Genomic DNA, 9355 nt, shown 5'->3' on the forward strand with positions numbered 1-9355 from the left:
ATCACTTTATTAGGTACACCTACCTAATAGCGAGTCTGTCTCCATTTAACTCTTAACACAGCCTGGATTCGTCGTGATATGAGCTCAACGAGGTTTAAAAAGTATGCCACATAGACGCTAGTTCATGTCAATTCAAATTCTCACAGTTATTGCATGTTGGATGGTTGCGGAGCTCTAGTTCTGAGGGTTCGTTCCATGCCATCGCAACTGGATGCTCAATTGGATTGAGATCTGTAACTCCGAAGGCGCATTAGTAGGCAGAATTCATTCTCGTGTTCCTCGGACCAGTTCACAGTTCTTACCTTGTGACATGGCGCGTTACCCTTTTCGAAGAAACCGTTCGTAAATGAATACTGTAGCCATGAAAGGTTACGTAATCTTTTGTGGAAACCTTTTCCTACTAGGAAAAGGTTTCCAGCTAGATTGTGGCATCCAAATGCTGCTTCACTGGTATGAAGCAGCCCACCTGCATTGCTAACGCCTGGTAGGATAGTTCAATGGACTCATACGGTTTTCACCATATTCTGGTCTTCTGCTCAGCGTTAAACAGCAAGAACTGGAATTCTTCAGATCAGACAATATATTCCAATTCTTCACTGTCCGGCGTCGATATTGCTGAGTCCGTTGTACACGATTCTTCTTTTTTTTTTTTGCTGACAGGAGTAAAACCCAATTCGGTCGTCTGCTTCGAAATCTATCCTTCACAAGACACAAGATACGACGATTTGTGCGTTTGGAAATGCTCTTTGGTTATATCGAGTTAAAACTGTTGTATTGACTGATTGTAGCCTTTCTATTAACTTGCATAGGTCTTGTCAGCCTTCTCTGGCATGAAGAATTGTTTCATACCAAGATTCGCCGGTGGCTGGATGTTATTTGGGCAAGTGTAAAGTATATTGATGTCAAACGGCACCAGGGGTTTCCCCCATCTCCGCATTTCTTTCATTGTGGGCGTAACAGTTCACTGTAAAAGGCAAGAGATTTAAAAATGTATGGATTTTGTAAGTGTAGTGTTATGTATCGTTGTTCATCTGGCCATTTAGCCGCTGGACCCCTACTGGGGCCCAACTGCCCACACTTGGCCTCGTGGAGGCAGAACAGGTACACAATAGTCTGAAAGATTTACTCTGGCAGGCCCTGCCACCTAGTTTCCTGAGATTTCAGTGGCTAGGGCCTACGTAAAAAAAAAAGAAAAAAAAGGGGGAGGGGGTACTAGAAGTAGGAAAGCCGAAAGTTGTTTTTATAATTTGTTTAAATTTAGGAGTTTTTAATTTTGGTAAGCTGTGTGTGGGTCTTGCACATTGCAGGATAGACAAAGGAGAGGAGAGACTAAAGACTGATGGGAAAAAACAGAAGTATGGGATCAATAGGGAAGGCAGCCGCAGGACAGCTGTGACGCAGCCCCATGCCTCACCAGACGAAAGGAAGAAGGGGGTCGAGTGGGACGGGGAGATGAGAAGACTGTCTCCCCCTTCCCCCGCCAGTGATATAGAATAAAAGTGATTAGGGTCAGGGTACCCTATTCAGGTTACCAGTTTGCGCTGTAGCGCAGTGGTATCATCACCGTCCTCCCCATACATGGGTGGAAAAGGCCCGGGTTCGAATCCCATCGATGCCGCGAGAAACTTTAATGGGTTTTTTTACACTCCATGGCTGAGTTAGTCGGTGTCAGGCGTAGGTAGCGAGGTTTTTTTTTTTACCAGAAATTGGGGTTTTTTTTCGTCCAGAAAAACAGAAATCGATTCAGAGAACACACGCAATTTACAGACACAAATACAGGTTAATGTATTAAATTACGGGTAACCCTAATATAATAATAATTATAATAATTGTAATAATAATAATAATAATAATAATAATAATATTCAGATTGCTAAATGGCGTTTAGCAGCAGAGCTGCGGTTTGGTGGTCTCAGTCAAATCCTAGCAGAAATCTGGCCAGTTGTGGGTTGATTCATAAGATGAAATCCCGTCCAATATTTAGTGTTCCATTTCCTAATCTGGATAATTTCTGGGTCGGGCCAGTCTCAATTTCGATTATAGATAGCATTGAGTGTTCATCTTCTGGAAAACAATTGTAGAGCGAAGCTCGTGAGCGCTCTGTATTTCTCCTCGGTATCAAAAAGATGTGCCTCTTGGTTAACTAGGGAGTATCTGATCTTCATTATGATTAAGCATCGTAGGTTGGGCTATCCAACAGTCCAAAAGTCATTAGTCTGGCTTGGAATGGGCCGTGTCCTGTAATTAAGAATGTCGTGTTCGGTCCTGGGAAGAACCAGGAGGGGGGATTTTGGGTGCATCCTGTCAATATGTGGAAAGAATTTCTCCCTCGGTGGAGTTTGCCCACCTATCCTGCCATGTGAGGATTGAGTCTAGTTGTCTTCTATTTACTGTCACTGTGGTTTTTTTGTACCAGATCGGTGCGGCATATGCAATAACGGTTGGGTATTACGCCAATTTCGATACACCCGAGATACAGTCATGTGTGAAAACCCCAGCAGAATTGTAAGTTTCGACATATTCATACTGGCGCACCTGGCGCCAACTACCATGCTATATTGAAGATCACTTAAACCTTTCGTTTTGTTCATTCACACCCTGTATTGCACACACACACACACACACACACACACACACACACACACACACACACACACACACACACACACACACACACACACACAGTATCCGAACAAGCGTAAACTAGATTCAGAGATTCATGCTGTTGTCTATCTGCAGGACATGCTGCACACTGTCAGCATCCCTGACCTACAGGTTATCACTGGATGCTTGCCGCTCTTGAGTTGTTTAAAATGGGCCTTTACCATCTATTAAAAAAGGGAATTCCGACGCAGTTGTTAAATCTTCAACTGGACCTTACCAACGATCTGAAACAAGAAAGAAAACGTATTTTCAAACGCCTTCAAGGACTTTGGCAGCATTCATGGGAAATCACACCAAAAGGAGATATTACCAGAAAAATTCTCCCATACATTGACATGACTTTCCCAAAGCCCCCTCCCTGGTTTTCGCCTGGTCTGCGTTACATTCCTGATCATAGGATATGGACGCTTTCAGCAGAAATTGAAGGTGAAACAACATACAAAGCCGTAATGGGTTACACACAAGCTGTCTTTACCATCAGACGGGCAATGCTTGTTGAACTGAGAGCTGCTCAGAACAACGACCCTCAAGTGCAAACACAAACTGGGGTCGGATAGCATTTTCCCTACTGATAAAAGATTAAGACAAAAGATTGTACTAAAGATTAAGATACTATGCTGGCATCATCATGGTTGGCACTCGTTGGAATGCCGACTCCCAGAGGGTGCTTGGCCTTTGGCGCTCACACAGGGGTGCCTGTCATGTGACTTTTGATCCCTCTCCCCAACAACTATTTCGCCTTACTCGGGTGGACTGCCTTCTCTATCTGTCCACCTTAGCTTTTCCCCCACATTCGGACCTCCTTTCCTCTCGTTCCTCACATCTTCTCTTCAATTTTTTTTTCTATTAACTTTGTCTTCGTCCAGTAAGCTGGAGTGACCCTGGCGGACACCAGCAAGAGAATAATGGACAGCCTGGCTACAACATAGCGGTGTGTGCGGGGCACGGCGGCCAAATGCTAGGACACACACAACAGAACCTCTCTGGAACATTGTCTTCAATGAGTTCTTGAGAATGGACCTGGGAGAAGTCAAATCCCACGCTTTTGCAGACGAACTCGTCCTTACAGTGGAGGCAAACTCAAGAGCTCAGCTTGAGACCCTGGCCAACCATGCCCTTCGACTGCTTCAAACTTGGGCAGTAAAGAACTTTCTCACAATATCGCCTGCGAAAACCTCATCCATTCTCCTTAAAGGCTCTCTCGACCTGCGTGGACCACCCCAAATTAAAATTGATGAGAGCACGATAAAATTGGCACCACAGCTCAAATATTTAGGTATTCTCCTAGACAATAAACTATCCTTTCAGCCACACCTTAAATACATCAGAACGAAGATGAGGAACTACTCGGCCCTGGTGGCCAGGGTCTCACGTAGAGACTGGGGCCTCAACAAGAGAACGCTGGCACTCTATTATAAGACAGTTTTCATCCCAGCAATCTCATATGTTTCGGCCATATGGTACGATAAGACCACGCTAGTAGTGAATAGAAGAACGCTGTATTCTACCCAGCGATCCATCCTCCGCGCCATAACCCGCGTCTACAGTATAGTGAGTACACCAGCCTTACAAGTAATAGCAGGAACGCTCCCATTAGACCTAGAAATCGTTAGAACTGGAATGCTCTATTACCTTTCCAAAGGAGTCCCAGTTACCTTCCTGAATTTTACAACTGATCCCACTAATAATAGGAAGGCAGAAAAAGTACGCTTACAGAACCACCTGCTACAGGAGTAGCAAAACAGATGGGCTGGTACCACCAAAGGAGAGATCACCCGCAAGTTTTTTCCACACACAAATAGAGTATACCCGAAATCACCATCATGGTTCTTCCCAGGACTTCATACAACGTACTTAATAACAGGGCATGGCCCCTTCAATGCAAAGCTCGCTGGCTTCAGACTCACAGACAACCCACATTGCACTTGTGGAGAAATAGAAGACTGGAACCATCTTATATTTGACTGTCCCATATATGAAGACCTAAGATGTATTCTAATTGCAAAAGTGAGATATCTTCCAAGAGGACTAGAATTTCTCCTCCTTGAAATCGGAGAGGATTATAAACATTGTCACGATTCGCCCAGGACCTCTTCGCGAGAAGAAGGGTGCAAATTGCCATGCACTGAGGAAAAGAGGAAATGCCACTCAACCATGACAACGCAAAGACAAAACTTATCACCAACCAGCATTTCTCCTCTTTAAATGAAAGAAGATTAAAACCGAAAAACTTGATGATAGACTGCAAGCACAACCTCAACCTGAACTGCAAATACAGGACTTGTCCCAGGAATGACCTACAACCCTAGAAGTTGACATCTCTTTAGAAGAAGTAGAACTCAAATAGAAGACCTACCATGGACTTGACCTCATTGCACAGGCTCTCTTGCACGATACTTTCTTTCCACTTCCCTGGGGAGGGAAGGAGATGGTTTCACTGTCTCTTCCCCTCCTCGCCCTCCGTTTCCTCCTGATGGGACATGGGCCTGCCCCACTGACCACAGGGGTCACCTCCTCTATCGACCCCTTACTTCCTATTTCCTCCCCCTAGCCTTCAGTCTCTTCCCTAGTCTGTTCACTTTCACAGCATAACCCCACATAGTCTAAATTGAAATCTTTGACCTGGGGTCACCTTCCCTATTGGCTCCATATTTCTGGCTTTCCCCCTGTCTTCAGTCTCCCCCCCCTACTCTGCCTAAACACTAGCGAATGCCCCATACGATGTCAAAATTTAAAAAAAAAATTGTCAAAATTCCAAATGCATACGAAAACCCCTTTCGGCCTACCTTTCAGCGACTACTTCCCAATACTATTAAATTATTTTATTTATTTATTATTATTTATTTATTTTTTTTTTTTTAGGTCCTTGCCACTGAAATCTCAGGAAATTAGGTGGCAGGACCTGCCAGAGTGAAAATTTAAAATTACTGGGTACCTGGTCTGCCTCAACGAGGCATAGTGTGGACAACGTTGGGCCCCAGCAGGGGTCCAGCGGCTAAATGGCCAGAAGAACAACGAAAACAACACTACACTTACAAAATCCAAACACTTTTAAATCTCTGGCCTTCCCAGTGAACTGGTACACCTACAATGAAAGCAACGCGGAGATGGGGTAAACCCCTGGTGCCGTTAGACACGAACACACTATACACTACAACACAACCTAATGCAATATATCATTACAACACACAACACCTTTCTGGCATTTACAGTAGTACCGTATTTCTTCACAGCGTACATATGGCGCAGATGTGGGAAACCACAGGTGGCGCCTGACCCTAAAGCGATCCCTACATATCTGCCCACCAGTTTTATATTGCATAGTACGAACAAATGATTCTGTTACTGAATGAGTGCTCCATTTCATAAAAAAAAACGGATAGGTGTACCTAATAACTGTTCACTCCTGGTAATTATTAAAATGTAAGAATACAATATAAGTTGATCACCTGAATACAAATTGACTACATTTTAAAACTATTAAATCTCATCCTCAGAGTAAAAAATAAAGCAAAGAAATTAATTACAGTCGAGCAAATAATGGTACAAAAACGGTTAATATGTTATTGTATTTGGGGAAATACGGAACAGAGGAGCGGCGTAGTGTAGGATTCGCAGCCGCGACAGATTGCAAGATTTAGGATCATTTTTATGATCAGGGGAAGACCTTAAGAGAACTGATAAGTTTCACAGACGATTAGACAACATCATTGCTTACAACTTGCAACTATAATGCACAGCACTCGTCCCCGCAATACAGCTTTCAGTATGCGATAGTTCACTGTAGTGAAAATTGTGAGAATTTGTAATCGACACTTCTTCCCAGACCACTATTAATTCTTTTTTTTACATAAAAATACAGAAATAATACAATGAATTCAGTTATTTATCATATACTGCATCTAAAAAAAAAACTTTAGGCAGTGGAGTAGGAAATTCATTTGAACTCTAAAAAGGAGAATAAATTAATAAAAACAGAAGTATTTTGCAACTGCGATTATGATTTAACAATAAGTAATACAAAACTGCATACAAGCAGCAAAAAATGAAGTAGACCGTATTGCGATTTTTATGATAATAAGCTTGTTCAAAGATGAATAAATGTTTTAATTATATAAATACAGCAATACCCCGCATAGCACTGATAATTGGCACCGAAATTATTCCGTGTTATGTGAAACCGTGCTGATTGAGGTATAATTATAATGGGATTTTAATTGAATGCGTACCAGAAAAACAGTCTACAAACAAATTATAATAAATCTATAAACAATTTGCACTTGATAGCCAATTAAAAGGATTTGAAATTTTTTAAAAATTGCAAAAATTTTATTAATGAAAAGGTAACATCATGAGGGATGAGAAAAAAGCAGTTGTTTATTTAGGCATTTCAATAATGAAGTCTGGTGAAGCCGTCTCTTCTTTTTCTCAGCGTACACGTCTTTGTAGCATCGAATCCCATCTTGTAAAATTTGCCGTATCTTGATGCTACGTTCAACATTCGGATCTTCATTCTTAATCGCCTCGCAGGCCATGTCAACTCCCCAAAAAACTTTCTCCAGTTCTTCTGTTCAAAGTTGTTTTGGTGGCACTTCAGTGTTATCCACTTCAGAATTGTTTTTCTCTTCTGCATATACAGTTTGCTCGTTAATTTCAAGGAGAGTTGCATCATCTAAGTCATTTGAATGTGAGTTAATGCAGTCACCTACATTAGCAGTGTCCAAAGATTCGAATCCCAAGTCTTTTCCGACCTTCACAATGTCTTCGGAAATTATCTGAACTTGCGATTCAAAACCAGTGAAATCATTTACCAAATGGGGCAAAACGTGCTGCCAAACAGAACGCATGTTGTTGGCAGTGATTTCTAGCCAAGATGCAGATATATTTTCGATCGTATTTAAAGGAGTGAATAATAAATTTTGAAATGAAAAGCTTGAAAAACTATCATGATGAAATTAAGAATACTGAACACTGTTGAATGTTTCAGCTGACTGCCTGAAGGGAGCTATTGTCACATGTGCATGGTAGACAATAGAGTTGGCACCACAGCATATATGTATAGTACCTGTCTAGGCTATTGAATGAGTTTTAATATGTAAAGTAAATTTTCGACTTAAACTTAATTGAAAACCGTGTTATAGTGAAACCCGTGCTGTTTGAAGCCGTGCTAAGCGAGGTATTGCTGTAGATAGAAATATTATAAACAGATCCATTTTGTAATGGTCTATTAAATGCAATAAAAAAATTAAGGAGGGGGGGGTTCTATTTTCTCCTTTGCTTGTTCTCTGGCTTAATTTAAATGTGAGTGGATTTCTGGCAAATTCTTGATTGGACCTTTATTTTTATGTCAGGCAGTAATGAAATATTCAGGCATTGACTGTTCATTTTCTTATAAATAAATTAAGTGAAGTTTTCATTATATCTGTAATACAACGAGGGGAGTGGACAACCAAGTGTCCTCCTGTCGATTGTCTGTGGACCAACCGTTCAGGTCCGCTATCTGATGTCCACATATTACCTCTGATTAGAAGTCAGTACCATCGAAAACTATCAGCGGTCATAGATTTTTTTTTTTTTTTTTTAATACCGAAGTGATACATCCTCACGGTGCAGTGATTGTTTTTTTTTTTTTTTATTATTTAATCTGAATGTCTTAGCAAAGCTATAATATGTCTCGTTTATTGATATGTGTCACTGCAAAAATTTCTCCTCCCACTTCCTTCCATGACAGTTCATTTTCGAGTCAAACCTTTTATTTTAAGTGTCTTTCTTATTCCTCAGACTGCATTTATAATAATATAAAAGTAATAACAGGAACAGCCATAATAATGGAAATGGATAATCACTAGAATTGTGTCACTCCTCCCGCTTGGGAGATTACCCGGATCCGCCCTCAATAGAAACTGACACGAGACAAAATGTAATTTCTTTTTTCCTAAATCTGTAAATTTGCTTCTTTAATCCTTACTGAACGAGTAAATACTCTTAAACAAGCGAAGAATTCGCAGGACAAACGACGTGTGACACAGACTGTACAACAAATAAAACCGGCCAAGTACGGGGAAACGGAGCGTGAAACCGATGCGATCATGTAGGTGATGACCTCAACATAGGTCACATGGCCACAATATGTCACCATTGAACAGTCGCTTGACAACCGAATAACGACACACCTTTGTAAGCAGACAATAAATCAATGGCTAGCGCGAAACGTAGAAGGATGACCAACTTTTCTCGAAGATACTTAATATCGATTTAAGGTGTGCTATACGCGCACGCCTTGTGGATCTGCAATAAGAATGTTGTGAAAAGGTTTACTACAATGGAAAGTGCATCCGATGAGTTGTCAGAGATTACGCCAATCGCATTTTAACATGCAAACCCATTTGCAAAATACAGTATCCTCAAATCACCAATTCTTCGAGGTTATTTGTTAATCTTTCTGTGCTATTTAGCAGCGTCCGCAAAATACTTTCTAAGGAGGGCAAATCCATTATTTATCACGACAGGAGAATCAACAAGGACAACAAAGTAAAAAAAAAACAAAAAAAAAAAAAAAAACACACACACACACAGTAGAATCCTGCAAAGTTTACATTTACGTATTTGTTATTAAAGTTATTCGTTAGGGTTCGTTAGAATTTGTGGCGAGGTATTTAAAGACACGAGGTATATCATGTCTGTAAACTGA

This window comes from Mastigoproctus giganteus, chromosome 6 (assembly GCF_048544385.1).
Source record: "Mastigoproctus giganteus isolate SK-2022 chromosome 6, ASM4854438v1, whole genome shotgun sequence".
Lineage (NCBI taxonomy): Eukaryota > Metazoa > Arthropoda > Arachnida > Uropygi > Thelyphonidae > Mastigoproctus > Mastigoproctus giganteus.